Genomic DNA, 15,701 nt, shown 5'->3' on the forward strand with positions numbered 1-15,701 from the left:
TACTGACAGTGACAAAAGCACTTAAAAATTGTGAGTGCAGCTGCAGGCAAAGCAAACAGCTGTTTCTTACTGAAACTGTGGCTTACAAAAGCAAATTTGTGACATCTCTTCCACGCAGCTGTGCTCTTCTGCAAATGAAGGCAGCTGAGCGCTTCATATCAGAGCTTCTTGAAGAGGCCAGGGGCTAATGCAACCTGTGCTGTTCTCATCCCCTCTTTAAAAACCTCTTCTTGGTCTTAGGGGGCTTGTCATGAACCAGATGATTACTAAGATGACACTGATTTTCATGTGCTGACCCCCTCTGATAGGGAGAGTACCGTGCTACAAATTTCTGCTGGAAGACAGGAAGAGAAAATGATGTCTCACCTTGATCCTCCGTATAAAAAAGGAGCAGCAGCTTGAAAACCTTGCATACAGTATCAAGTATTCCAGGGGTGCTTCACTTGAGTTTATCTTGGGAGGGGGTTTCTAGAGGTTCACATACATCCCTACCTGGGGCGGGAGACCTGGGTGTGGAGCATTACAGGGGATGATGTGCTCTGAGTCAGGGATGAAATGTGTTGGCAGAGTTGGGGGCAGCCCTAAGCTAGGCTCAAATCAGTGTTATTGGACCCCTGTTTTCAGGAGCATTGAAATGTGCAGAGGGTGACCTCCAGCCAATTCCTGCATCCACTTGTGACGTAGTAAATTTGTCCTCTGAGTTTCCAATGCATCCTGATCACATCGATGAAGGAGAGGCATTTTAATATTAAAATGTTGGGGAAATCGCTCACACACTATGGTAGATTAGGCAAAGCAGGTCCTGCCCTTTCAGCTCTCTGCCTGGAAGTGGAACAGAGAAACCAGACAATTTGTCATACAGAGACGAAACAACCTTCTGTCATTCTGCTGAAGTATACTATCGTGGATGGTATCAGAAGGGTAGCTGTGTTAGTCTGTATCTGCAAAAACAAGTCCTGTGGCACCTTATAGACTAACAGATTTTTTGGGGCATAAGCTTTCATGGGCAAAGACTCACTTCGTCAGATGCATGAATGGGAATTCCAGACGAGGGCCTAAATATACAGGCTCATGAAAAGGAGGGAGACCCAGTCAAGAGGTGAGCCAGAGATGACAAAGTCAGGTCAGTCAGGGAGGATGTGGCCCATTATCAACAGCTAGTGTGGACTCTTTCTGCCCCACTCCTCTCTGGGGGCATGTGGTGTTCTTGCCACCTTCTCAGCTGGCCCACCCTTCCTCCAGCTACTAGATTGCACTTTCCTGGGGCATCACGGTCTGCTGCCTGTTACTGGTGAAAGTGGCAAAAACCACTTGAAAATTGTATTCTTTGCTAATGGCAGCATCAAGAGTTACTTGGAGCACCCAGGAGTCCTGCTGCAGCTTCTTCTCCTGCTTCCATATAGTTTCTGTCTCCCCACAGAGATGGAAAAAACAGGTACATACAGAATGGAAACGGGGAGATAGACTTCAGTGCACTCTTAAGTGTTTTACACATTCATTTATTTTATTCATTCTTTACATTTTGCAAGTTGGGTTCTTAGTCAGTAAAAGCCAAAGGTCATACCCAAAGGATTATTGTCTTCTGCAAACAATGCATAATCCACAATGAACTGCGGTAGAGTTCTCTAAGGCAACCTGCTTCCAAAGTCCTCTGAAGAGGACCAGAGCAAGAAACTATTAGGGGCTACAATTATCCTAATGTTGAGACAGAGCAAGTTCCAAAATTTTTGTCTGAGCTTTTCTTGCTTCTTCTGTTTCCCAGCCTTTTTGAGTGAGTTCAGATATAATGGAACTTTTCTGGCCCTTGGGCATTGCTTGTCTGTGGGGAAGCCAGGTCTCTGCCAACATGAACCATTTACTGGGGCTCTTTCTATGCAGCTGGAAATCCAGTCACAAAATAGGCAAAAAGAAATCAGTAAATTACTATGGAAAAACTGTAAAGGGAAAAGCAGATCTTTCAGGAGGTCATAATGCTATAGAATTGGTTATTCTTAAGTAGAGCCTCAGAGAACTCCACTTCCTCCCCACCCCAAACACACACTCTTACTACAACATACTATTCATTTAGTGGTTTTAGGGGATCTCAGCCTCTGAGAGACAAGCTTTGAAAAACTAGGTGCTGCAGCTGAGTCTGCACAAGCTGCAAGGAATTAGTTTTGCACTGATTCAGCTTGCAGACCTCTGAGGCAAACTGTATTTCATGACTAGCAGTTAGTTTCGCAGCCATTAGGAACATAATTACATTCTAAAAAAGCTTTTTTTAAAAATTGCTCTTCTGCAGCTTTTTTAAACTCCTCATTTCTCAGAAGGCTTCTTCTGTGGCTGTCTGAGTCACAGTGTGGCCCCACAAGAATACCTCATGTGTGACTATCTCCATTCAGTGATTAATATAGCCATCTCGGTTTCTTCTGGTGCAATTACCTCTGTGCAAAATAAGCAGGAAATTATCTGTGAAATCAGAATGATACTTACTGCCCCTCTGTGCCACTAAGTTTAGCTGTTTGAAAATGTATATATAATATATAATTGGAGATACGCATCTCTTAGAACTGGAAGGGACCTTTGGAAGTCATCCAGTCCCCTGCCTTCTTGGCTGGACCAAGCACCATCCCTGACATCTATTTGCCCCAGTCCCTAAATGGCCTCCTCAGGGACTGAGCTCACAACCCTGGGTTTTAGTAGGCCAATGAGCAAACCACATCCTTTAATGTACAGGAGCTAAAAAAGAGGAAGGTAGTTATATACAGGTTGAACCTATATAGTCCAGCACCCTCAGGACCTGACCAGTGCCAAATTAGAGAATTTGCTGGATCACAGGAGCTCAGCATTATCTAGTAGCACTACCAATTCAGTTTCCGGTAGAGGGTGGTGTCAATGTGGCCATCAGTGATTTGTACTGTGGTATCCTGGAAATGTACATGGATAACATCTTTATCATTTGGACTCATAATAAAGAGACTGAAGAATTCCACAGAGATTTTAGCAACCTGCATCCTACCATCAATCTCAGCCTTGACTATTCCACACAAGAAATACACTTCCTGGATACTACAGTACAAATCTCTGGTGGTCACATCGACACCACTCTCTACTGGAAACCCACTGACTGCTACACTTACCTACATGCCTCCAGCTTCCATGCAGCTCATACCTCATGATCTGTCATTTACAGTGAAGCCCTTAGATACAATTGCATCTGCTCTGAACCTGACAGAGACGAAAAACTACAAGACCTCTACCAAGCATTTATAAAACTGAATTACCCATGGAGAGAAGTAAAAAAAAAAAAAAAAAAAAAATTGACAGGGTCGGATGAATACCCAGAAGGCTCTAGGTGACAGGCCTGACCTTTCCTATAGACAACTTCCTAACCTGAGAGAGATTCTCACCAGCAATCATAGGCTACACCACAGTAATATGAATCCTGAAACTCTTCCTTGCAACAAACCCTGCTGACAACTTTGTCCACATATTTATTCTGGGGATACCATCACTGGACCTAACCATGTTAGTTACAAGATCAAAGGCACATTCTTGTGCACTTCCAGCAACATTATGTATGCTATTATGTGCCAACAATGCCCTGACACTATGTACATGGGACAGATGGGGCAAAACCTTCTCCAAAGAATAAATGGACACGGAGCAGACATCAAGAAACGCAATACACATAAGCCTGTCAGCGAACACTTCAATGGAGTGGGCCATTCTGTTAAAGACCTGAGAATTTGTATCCTGGAACACAGAGAATTTAACAACAGATTAGAGCGAGAGATTTGTGAGTAAAAGCACATATTCAAATTCGACACATTAACACGTGGTATGAACAGAGACCTCAACTACCTCATGCATTACAAGGACTGCTTCCCTTTCTTTCATGCTTGTAATGATCTCACACAGGACAGTAACATCCTCCCACCACTCACCCCCTTCCTTCAATACTATTTGATTTGTCAGTTTTTATTTCAATTTTTTTTTTTTGGTCCTCTGTACTTTTATAAATGTCAGTCTGTATTGGAAATGAAATTGTCTGAAGAAGTGGGTCTGTCCCATGAAAGTTCATCACCGAATAAATCATTTTGTTAGTCTTTAAAGTGCTACATTTCTGCTGCTTTGTTTTGTTGGAGTACAGACTAACACGGCTATCTCTCTGTTGCTATTCTATGTTTAAGTGTAATTTTGTGAGCAAAGGCACCTGAAACTTCAATTAGGAAATCCACAGCAGGCTTGCCTCACTTGTGTCTTGACAACCAGAAGTTCTGTGACAGTCATCTGCCGGCAGAGTACAGTTATTGTCTCTACAGCCCTGCGTTGTTCACATGAATGCTAGGAACAGAGTTATGTGGTCCCTTCCAGGCCTTCTCTTTTTAATAAGTAAGTGAACTGTATTTATTTTCTGCCCTCCTAAATTAGATAACACAAGTGTTGGACTGTGAAAAGACAATTGTGATTCTAAGGATCTGAGGCAGTCACATAATTTGACTGAGTAAAATGCTTTATGCCTGCAGCTTGTTTTGAAATTTGAAGATTTCAGCACTTGTTGTACATGCACTGTATGAAAGTCCTTGTTGCAAAACAATTGGTTTTCTAGTATTTCAGCATGATCAGCAAACGGTGCTGGGATTAAGGGAGAGGTAATTTCAGTGTCTTGTGGTTCTTGAAATTCTCTAGAAAAAGTTAATGTTCATGAAATCCATTGACCTCCACTGTCATAAGGAGACAGATACCTAATAGTGAGGATCATGTAAGTGTCTGGATTTTAAGATTGCACTACATAACCATGATAAATCAACAGAGGAAAATTGTGCTCTCATTTACAGAGGCAAATATGAGTATTTAGTCAGCCAGGTTACTGTATGTACACTGGTATAATGGAGAGTGGTGCATGGACCAATGTCCTTATGTCCACAAACTCTCTTTTATGAGCATTCTTTGAGATACATTTCTTTGCCAGCTGGGAATGAGTTCAGAAATTTGTTACCCAAGAGACTTGGCTGGCTGAACTCGAATCAAGTGTTAAGGATGAAAAAAGAGAACCTATTTCTCAGCTCTGTATTTGAACATAAGAATTGATAATATAAATAAGAGGCAGATCTGAATTAGAAAATTCACTTTGAATTTCTAGGTGTAAGAAGTTAAATATAAATGAAGACAAATAGCTATTTAAAAACCTACTCTAAATGACTTTTGACATTTTTCAGTACTTCAGAGAAGTCCAAAAACATCACAGTTCTTATAGAGACTGTTAAAAGATCTTGTTTTCAGTTGCTTACAACTATGGCAAACTTTTGCCATTCAGTTTGAAATTTGTCATGCTAGTGGTTGTCTCAGGCTGATGATTTATTTTGTGGAAGTTTTTTACAATACTTGTTCAGTCATTTCTGAGAATGAAATTAGTGACAAATATGGCATTTTGCCCAGTTTAGAGAATTTTTTAAAATCATTTAACTGAGTGACTGTTTGCTTTGGATCGGAGGCTTGAAATTTTGTCAGCAGAGGTCGATATGATTTATTTTGTGGAAGTTTTTCATAATACTTGTTCAGTCATTTCTGAGAATGAAATTAGTGACAAATATGGCATTTTGCCCAGTTTAGAGAATTTTTTAAAATCATTTAACTGAGTGCCTGTTTGCTTTGGATCGGAGGCTTGAAATTTTGTCAGCAGAGGTCGAAGATTTGTTGCTTGTCAGCCCTGTGAAAATTCCCCCAAATTTGGCCAAGCAATAAGCCTCTAAAAAATTACTGTTTGTGAGGTAAATTCTCTGAAGATTGCATCTGCACTTGTCCTCTATTCCTGTGCAGTTCATCTGTGCTGAATGGACTGCCTGTGTCCTGTCTGCATAGAGCAGTGGTTTTCAAGCTTTTTTCGTTTGGAAAACAAACATTTTCAGTGGAGGTGCAGGCCGCTTTTGAAATCTTGGATGTAGAATGTGCCCCCCACCCATGGGTGTGTACACCACAGGTTGAAACACCGTTGGCAGAGAGCAATTGAGGAGGCTTCATTTCTGAGCTGCTCACTGGAGCTGAGCTCTTTTGTCCCCAAGCACCCGAAATGAGACAGGGGAGACTGTCTTCTCAGTTTTTCATGCCCCTGCTGTTTGGCCCCCGTGCACCCTGGAGGAGCAGGTGAAATCAGCCTGACTCGACTCAGGAGGGGAAGGAGAGGAAAAGAGGGGAGGGAGTACTGCTAACCTAGTTTAGCCACCTTCTGGATGTGTGTTTTGTTATAATGTTGACATGAACATATACAGTGCACTAGCTGCAACATGCCATGCGGATGAATCAGGATTGTGTAGGAGACTATTGTCTATAAAATCCCTTCCTCGTTTGTTGCAGAAGTTCTAAGATGTGTAGTGTGATAAGGCAGGAGATGACAGGAAGAGAGAGGATGGTCTCCTGGTTAAAGAAGTTGAATGGTCCCCTGGAAAACTGGACTCTGTCTATTCTTTTGCTAGCCTGATGCTGAACAAGTCATTTGGGCTACGCTTCTTGCAGATGGCCGCTAACTGTGTTCCTTATTTTATGGGTGCTGAATTTGAGACTGTGTGGTCTGATTGCAGAAGCACCGGCCACACAGAGCTGGAACTGAAGCTGTCTGGACGAGGCATGTGAATGCACGAAGCCCCGTAAAAATGCTAAATGTGCAGAAGAATAAGCTCATGTTAAGCACCCCAAATTAGTGGATGTTGAGAATTTTGGCTTTGATCTCTGTGATTCAGTCCTCCATTAATAAAATGGGACTAATCTGGCCATTGCACCTCACCAGTGTGCATGAAGATAAATTCAGAGATGCATGTGAAACTCTTAAGTTATCACAGCGAAGGTACCATGGAAGAGTCCACGAGGAAATTAATAATTTGTAGGATTTGGCTTGTGTGTGCCGAATGTATCTTGAGGTCACACACTGAATTATGAGAATAAAAAGAAATTTTGCGTAATTATTCCCAGGGTAAACATTGTCCACCCTGTGCACTGAGTGAAGCAGGGGTCCGGAGGGAAAAACGGCACATGCATCAGAATGCATAATTACAAGAGGACTGAATAAAGAGTGCCCAGGTAACATTCTGGCATGTCCTAAATTCTGAGTGATTTGATTTTGCAACCTTAAAGTTCTTTAAATGTAATTTGTGTGTTAGAGTGCCTGCTCCTGAAATAGTTCGTATAGGTCAGACATTGAAAAGCAGAGTATTGCCTGTTAGGTGTATTCTGTTAGGATATTAACATTAGGTTAACATCAGAGATGGAAAAAAATACCCCAAAATTTACTTAATAAAAGTGCAGCTGCTTTCACTTCTGGGTATTTGAGTACAATAAAGATTGCAGGAGGAATAACACCTATTTCAAAATAGGGGCTGTTAAGACACAGGGCTATTTTGAAATAGTGCCATTTGATGCCATTATGGTTTGTTTCCAAATAGGTGTGGTGTGTCTGGACATGCTATTTTGAAATAGCAGGGTGCAATTTCAGAATGCGTTCTTGTGTGTAGCGGTGTTATTTTGATCTAAGCTATTTTGGAATAGTTATTCTGGAATGGGTTATTTCAAAATAATGCTGCTGTTCAGATGTAGACTTTTTGTCCCTCCAACCCTTGCCACCTCTCCGTTTTAAGCAATTCCATGGTATTCATCAGAATAGAGGTTTGCGCCATGGTGATAGTTTCTCCATTCCCCTCTGCTAGTGTGCTGTATGCACTGGTTGTCTGTGTGACTAGTCCAGAGATGGCTGCATTTGGGGGGTGGGGGAAATAATTCTATAAAGCAGTTTTATAAAGATTTTCTAGTGAAAGGGGTCTTGGAATCATGTGGTACTATTAGATCTGCAGTAGGCCTAAAGATGCATTTGCAATTCTAGCAGCATACCCAGCACCACCCCTACTCTTACTTCAGAAATTCAAAGCCCTGGTATGCACCCTCAAACAGGATGAACCCGCTGGACTCTCAGTGCTCTGGTGTGAATTGTGGAGCTACAGTCTCTCAGTTAAGTCCCACATTTCTTCAAAGTGTAGCTTTGCCTGTGGGAATGGCTTTGCAATAAGGAGACCATACAAGCCTGCTGTTTGTAGTCTGCTGTGACACCCACGCAAAGCCAAAGGGAAACACAATACATAGGCAATGCTTTGGTCTCTGGGAGTGCTGGAAGGGTGGGGGAGGTGCAGGTAAGTATGTGGGGAGGGGATGCGTGGAGGGGGGACCACAGCGCTGCAGGTGGAATCCTAGTCATCTGCTGCGGCCCACTAAGGTTGAGGGCCACTCATGCAACACACCCACTGTTCCTGGCTGCCTGTCCCTGATTTAAAGTGAAGTATTGCAGGGCCATGTTGTGTCCTACAATAGGATTTTGAGTTACTGTGTCCTTTTCCTAATGAACTGATGAAGATAAGCTTCATTTATTCTCTTTATTCTAAACCAAGAAGAGGACTCGGGCTTCTGTTAATGGTTTCTACTCTAGCCACATTGCATGGGGGCAGGGAGCAGGTAGGGAAAGGAGCCATGGGAAAGCATTAGCTCAGGAGGCTGTGTTCTGAGTGCTAACCCCAGTCACCGTTCTGACGTTGGTTTTGCAGTGGTAACGTCCCTGAATAGTTTTAATATCGATATCCGCAAGAAGTGGATTACACCGCCCTCTGCCCCGCTCACGTGGCCAAAGGTTCTTCAGCATTCAGATGGCAAAAAGATCTGGTAAGAATCCAAAAATACCTCTCCAGCCTGTCTGACTAGCTGGGAAGCACTGCTGCCTCTGAAATGCCCATGCACCCATCTGTGTCCCAGGACCTGTTCCTGGTTCTTTCAGGGTTTTGTGAGTAAGTTACAAAATACCCTCTGGTCTCTGTGGAGATGTACAGGTTGAACCCCTCTAATCTGGAACTCTCTCATCCAGCAACATCCATGATCTGGCATGATTTTAGTTAGCTGGGCAACCACTTGTCACGTGTGGCCAATTTTCTGGTCAGCCCATAAAGTTTGTTTCCAGCCACCAGTCCTGGCTCTCAGTGTTCAGTGCTGTTATGCAGCTGTCATTTACCCCTAAATGTCTGCCAAGAGCCCAATAAGCAGTGGAAGTGTAGTTAAGGCTGCTAGGCAACATTGACCTCCTGTGGTCTGGCAAATTCTCTCATCTGGCATCAGTCAGGTCCCGAGGGTGCTGGATGAGAGAGGTTCAACCTGTATTTGTACATTTTAAGCCTAGCCTGGCAATGGATTGGGACCGCAACAATTTCTGAGTATTTTTAAATAATTTCAGTTATTCTCTTCATGAAAGTGCCCCTGGATTTCACATTTCCCTTCCCCCGTGCTCAGATACTCAAGGTGCTCTAGAGACAGCAACTTCCTTCACCAGACCACCTTGCTACGAGCACTGGCAGTTGGTCTCCCGCTGCACATCCTGCCAGACTGTGTGTTTACAGGCCCTGTGCATGATCTACAGGCAGCAGCAGCAGACTCCCTGCTTCCCCTGCCCCAGCTGCCGTGAGAGGCATTGCCATAATTGAACGGAGGTTGCCGTGTTTCACTGTTCTCTGGGGTATGCGGGCGGGGGGCCCAGCAGCGGGTGGGTGTGCTGTGGATAGAAGGGTTGTCATGGAGACAACCTAGATAACTCAGCTACCACAGCACTCCCACAAGCTGTCTACAGAGTAGGGAGGGTCAGTTTTAGCTTTGGAGTTTAAAAAAAAAAAAAAAGCCAACCCGTCTGTCTCCTTTCAGCAGAAAGTGCATTGGACAATATTTCCAGCATTCCCCAGTGCTGTGTGGGACTCTCTGAGGACTGGGCCATCTGCCTGACTGCCCTGCTTATTGCCCACTGCATAGACAAGTTAGGCTCCCCCAGATCCAGCAAAGGAGTCAGGCAAGGCCTGTTGGCACCTGTCACATGGTCATGGACATTGTTCCCTATAAGCTGAGCTCTTGGGCAACCACCCAGGAGTGTCAAGTGCTGCCCAGCTTATTAGCAGAGTGCCCACAGCACCCACAACTGGAAGTGTGTGTTTCTACTGGAGGCGCACACCCCCACATGCTTTGGTGCACAGAACAGCATTTATTCTGCCCATGGATGGAAAAAATTAGCAGGAACCCTGGTCATGACCCACCTGCCTTGACTTAGTATTTCAGCCAGTGCCCTGCTTGGCTCAGCACAGCCAGGGTAGAAAAGCAGATTAATGATGTCTCTTCCCATGCCCCTAGCCAAGTCAACTGGCATTGCTGTACATGGTTGGACTGGAGGTGCAGGTGACTGGGCTGAGGTGGAAGCTTTCCCCACCCATCTCCTGTTAATGGCAAATGAAGGGACCCATCAGTGACAAAGACCAAATATTGGGAGGGAATGGTGAAAAGAATCTCCCACCCGCCCAGCAGTCTGAAAGAGAAATTGCCATCTGTGATTCAATCCCAGACTCCTCCCTGAAATAGGAGATACCTATAGAGAGCAGTGAGAGTTGTACCACCAGCCACTGGCCAGCCCTGTTCACAGAGCCCACGGCATTGTCACTGAAAAGCCCAGGCTCTAACATCTGAGAGAGCTGCCAGACAAAGGAATGGATGTTCTTCCCCATACACAACACACAGCTGCACAGGGCTCCTGAAATGTGGGGCACCTCTGGGTCTTAGTCTCCACCCATCCACCTTCTCCTATCCCTGTTCTGCAGCTGCTGCAGCCTGGTGACTCTTCTGGAGATGAGCTAGTTATCTTAGAAGCGAAATAGCTATTAGCAGAACAGTGAACCAGTGAAAGAGTCATTCCAGTGGTAATGAGGCCCATTAACAGGCACATACCGTCAATTTCTGAATTTACTGTGTTAGTGGACAGGATCTCAGTTTAAAATTTCCTTGAAAATATTTCATTAGTGTGTAGTTGAAGATTATAAAATCACTTCTCTAAAATCATCCCTGTCCCTGGAGCTGTCATCGAGCATAGGGGCACCACTTTAATAGTACTGTGTAGGACCTCATCAGTCCTAAGGATGACTCTGGCTGCTGTGAGAACGAGACCTTCTGCTTCCTTTATTAAACTGCGAAATGTTTGTCTGTCTGGGATGGTGCCTAGTAAGTCTACCAGCGGCTTCAGCCACAACTGAGACATATGGGAACACAAGGGGAAGCCACCAAGACTGGCTTGATCTGATAAAGTTCTGTAGATATCTCCCTCATACGTTGCAATGAGAACAGAGCTCACTTCCTCATTTCTACCCCCACCCCCCTTTCTTATTTATCCGTGTGTTTTAGGATTTTGGCTACTTCCTCCACCAAGGATGGCCCAAGGAGGGACCATGGCTGGTTGAATCGGTGTATGCTTACTTCGAATGAGCTCTGCTGCGAGACGGTTGGCCTGGGAGGTACAATCCAGCTTAGTCTGTCCAGTAGTTGCTATGAATTGGTTTTGAATGGGATGGACATGTTGCAAACGCTAGCGTTTGCCATCATGGGAAGGAGACAGAGGGCAGTTCCTGAGAAAGGAATAGCCTCTAGGGCATCTCTCAGCTCTGATGTGGAAAAAAAATCCAACACCAGGGTCGGGGAAGCTTAGTAGCATGTTTGGAAACCATTTTAAACCTTGACCCAACCCCCATTGGAATCAAGGGCATTGTTTCCAGGGCGCTCAGCACTAGAGCAGTTGAAATTTAAAACATTCACAAAGGGATAAACTACATAGGCTACACCTTCCAAATGAGATCCCTCATACCCAATCAGCAGCCTTTGTCTGAGGGTATCTTGTCTGCCCAAGGATGAGAACCACAGAGATGGCAGGTGCTTGAAAATGTACCTACATGTATTTCCATTGAATTAATTTCCTTCCTTGTTTCTTATTTTTTAAAACAATTTTTAGGAAACATTCAAAAGTTAAAAAACATCCAGGAGAGTGGCATATCAATAGCCAGGAGTGCAGAAAGGATCCTGGTAAGCGTTTGGGACAGTCTGTGTTTGCAGTGTATCTCATACATTTACTGTGCTAGATAAATGATCAGAATGAAAACTGCTGTGCACTGTATAGGCCTGCAGGCTGCAATTGCATCGCCAAGCCCATAATGGGCTTTCAGGAAAGGATCTCTCCAGCTGGGGAGAGGGATGTACCTTTGAGCCCTCAAGGGAAAACAGTGCTTGGTAGCTCTGTCCATCCCAGGAGGGAGGCAGAAAGGAGGATATGCAAAAAATGCTTGGACTTGGCAGAGGCTGGGACGTGTCTGATGTGCTGCTGCTACCTGCAGAGACCTCTTGACATATGTGTTTTAAACACCCCTTTATGGCTGTCCTTGAAGCCTCACCCTTTGCTTTGGTTAAGCATTAAAGTCCAACACAATGCACTCATGTGGTCCTCAGGCAGGCTTGGGTGACTCCAGGTGCAGAGGGGCTATAGATCTGTGCTAGCCTCTTTCAAGGGACTTGCAGTGTGTCCCTATAACATAAAAAGCCTTGATTATTGGTCTTCCAGCCTGATTGATGCTGAACTGTTGCCAGTTGGTTTCTTTGCACCTGCTCAGTCACTTTGCTCATTACTTGCTCAGTTGCTCCCTTCCCTCATAGGTTTGCCTGCAGAAAAAGCGGCGCCAGGCTCATAGCATCACAGAAGACTTGAATGGAATTTGTACCCTGCTCAGCGCAGACTTCCAAGAGGAGGTTTTCCTTAACCTCAGCAATATCAGTACGGAAGCAAACAGAGTGACTTGTCTGTGGGGTGGGCTTTGACAATGGAACCGCCTGTGTGCTGTGCGCGACTCCAATTCCGTGCCACCTCCCCTCCTCTGAAGCCTTTGAGAACCAGCTGGGTGGCTACTGTTGCCCTCTTGGACAATCCAGAACTTGAGCTGCATTCTACTCTCCTTTTCACCAATGTGGCTCTGCAGATTTCACTGGGGTTGTGCAGGGTGAATGTCAAGCTAGAGTTCAGTCCTGTTCTCGAATAAGGGCACATATTTATGTTCCGTTACATGCCTCGTGCAGCCTGTATGATCAGGTGCTTAGGGACAGATTTTTAGCAGTATTAAAAATCTAGGAATTCCAGCATGCATCTGGTGTGATTTTCAAAAGTGCCTAGCACCGATTTAAATCATTAGGGGCCTACATGCATTTAAAAATCTACCCCCTAGTGCTCAAGCCAAAAAGCTGGTTTGGGAGTCTCTGTGGGGTGGGTTGTGATAGAAAAACATATCTACATTTTAACCCATGTTAGTTAAAAATACATAGTTCTAAAACTCCTATCTTTTTTTTTTTTGGTTCTGTAGTTGAGACCAAATTATATAACAGTGACCAAAATAACAACAACAATAATAACAAAATCAACGTTACTGATACCGACAACTTCATCAGTGCAGACAGTGGTATGGGCGTCAGCCGAGCCGGCAATAACTCCTTCAACAATTCAAGAAGCAGCCATGCCTGCAAAGGTACGTCCTAGGTGGTCTCGTGAGCCACAGGGCCAACAGCCACCAGAGGCCCTGGGGCAAGGTGGAAGAGGGTGCCTGGCTCTGCACAATGGAAGGGGCCAAGGCAGTCAGCCCTTAGCATAGGCCTCCCCCACTCCCTCAGAGCCATGCATAGCTGCACAGCAGCTCTGCCACTGCCCTTCAAATGGGCCTAGGGCAACTGCCGCCCTTACCCCTCCTGTCAGCAGGCCTGCTCATGAGTTGGGGGGAAGAGCGGAAAGGTATGGTAGATGGGAGCTGAATAACCATTAAGCTGCAAGTGGGAGTGAACTGGGTAGGAAAAGGGAGGGCATCCAAATGGTAGCAAATCAAGGCTGATAGGTGGTATTGTGTGTTTCTTAGTTGTTACATAGTAAATGAGCATTTCTTGAAAGTTTCTTACTTTTGATGTAGTGTTGGTGGACTGCCCAAGTGTAAACCACAATACAAAGCCAACTAGATCTAGTCTCATTGTGGCTACATGATCTGTTGTTAACATCAGCAGCTACATAGCAGTGGTTTGGCCATCACTGACAGCACCAATGAAGCTGCCCCCCTCACGAGACTTGTCAACAGAAGCTCAATGAGGATGCTCAGTGTGGAGATGGGTTCCAGGGCCTCTGGTGCTGCACAGGGGGAAATAATTCCTGTTCCTCCTCCCTTCTTTGTTATTGCTAATGATGTGGTACCCAGTTTGCAAAACTGGAAGGAGTTTGTCCTCGGGGTTCCTGACCTCTAGCTAAAGCTGCCCTGCCCTGTTGTCTTTTCCAATGTCTATTTTTAACTCTCTCAGCAGACTCAGGAACAGAGATTGCCATTGTTCTGGACGGATCGGGAAACATTCAGCCTGAAGATTTTGAAAGAGCCAAGGCTTTCATCTCCAACACAATGAAGGCATTCTGGAGGAAATGGCCAGAGGTGTGGGCTCTGCTCTTCCTCCAGACATGGGCAGGCATCTCAGAGTAAAAAAAACAGGCTGTGATTTCCCACCGTTAATGGAAAGTCTTCAGGGTTATGCATGCAGCCAGGAGATCCAGATTCCAGCTTCAAATCTGCCCTGACTCAAAGTTTGAGCAGTTCACTGGCACTCTATGCCTCAGTTTCCCCTTCTGTAAAATGGGGTATTTCTTTCTATACCACGCTTACCTCCATGTGGTTGAAGCACTCTAAGTCCCATGAGAAATTATGCTGATGGAACATGTGTTCCTTGTCCTACCTTCTACTCAAGTTTCAGTTAGATATGCTGAAGCAGTGAGGTCTGCATTTGCCCCTGCTTTGTACCTCACAGTATTTTTGTGTTGACTACTGTTTTTTTAAAACACTTGCAGCCCATCAGCTGCTTCATGTTAGTTGAAAGACAAACTACAAGTTTATGACTAAATTTTAACACTATTGATTTTGAAATGTCCTCTGAACTGCTGTACCAGTCTGTCTGTCCATATGCAGATTTTTTTACCATCCATGTGCAAAATAAGTTTTATGTGCACCAACACATGTGGGAACGTGCACCAGCAGTAGAAACAAAACCTAGCTGTGGGGCACTCTGCTAATCAGCTGGACAGCATGTTAATCTCTCCTGAACAGCCACAAAAACGCACAGCTGACAGGAAACACTTGGGTTTCATTCTTGCTGGTGGGTTAGTCAGGCGAGATTCTTGTGGTGGCTTTTCAGGCAAAACTCCCAAGGCACTCTGAAACACTACTCAGGAGAAAGAAAGAAAGACAATGTAGCCACTCTGTGGCAGTGAGCCTGGTGTTTGGGAATGTAGAGGGGCTGACTGGTAGGGCCAGGAAAGACTGAGCCAGACTGGAAGTTTGGGTAGATAAGACAGCAGTAGCACTTGCCTGAAGTCAGAAGAAGTTCTCCTGTCTGTGGAGCTGTCCCAACAGGCACTGCCAAAATATAAAAACAAAAAAGCAGTCCAGTAGCACTTTAAAGACTAACACAATAATTTATTAGGCGATGAGCTTCCATGAAAGCTCATCACCTAATAAATTATTTTGCTAGTCTTTAAAGTGCTACTGGACTGCTTTTTTGTTTTGATAGTATATAGACTAGCGGCTCTCTCTCTGTTACTGCCAAAATATGGTGTGCAGAATACAGCATGCAGAGGGGAAAAGACTGGAAGAGAAATGGAAATGGGTTCTTATATTAGTACTGGGTGCTCTATGTAGAGTCAAGAACAGCTGAAGGGACACTTCCTACACACCAGACGAAATTCTAAGCATGGCACTTGGAGAAAGGGGCCTGCCTGAAATGACCCAACCCATTCGGATTTGGTCTTCTGCTTTCCCCAGGTGAATTTTGCC

The sequence above is a fragment of the Carettochelys insculpta genome, chromosome 19 (genome assembly GCF_033958435.1).
Source record: "Carettochelys insculpta isolate YL-2023 chromosome 19, ASM3395843v1, whole genome shotgun sequence".
Taxonomy (NCBI): domain Eukaryota; kingdom Metazoa; phylum Chordata; order Testudines; family Carettochelyidae; genus Carettochelys; species Carettochelys insculpta.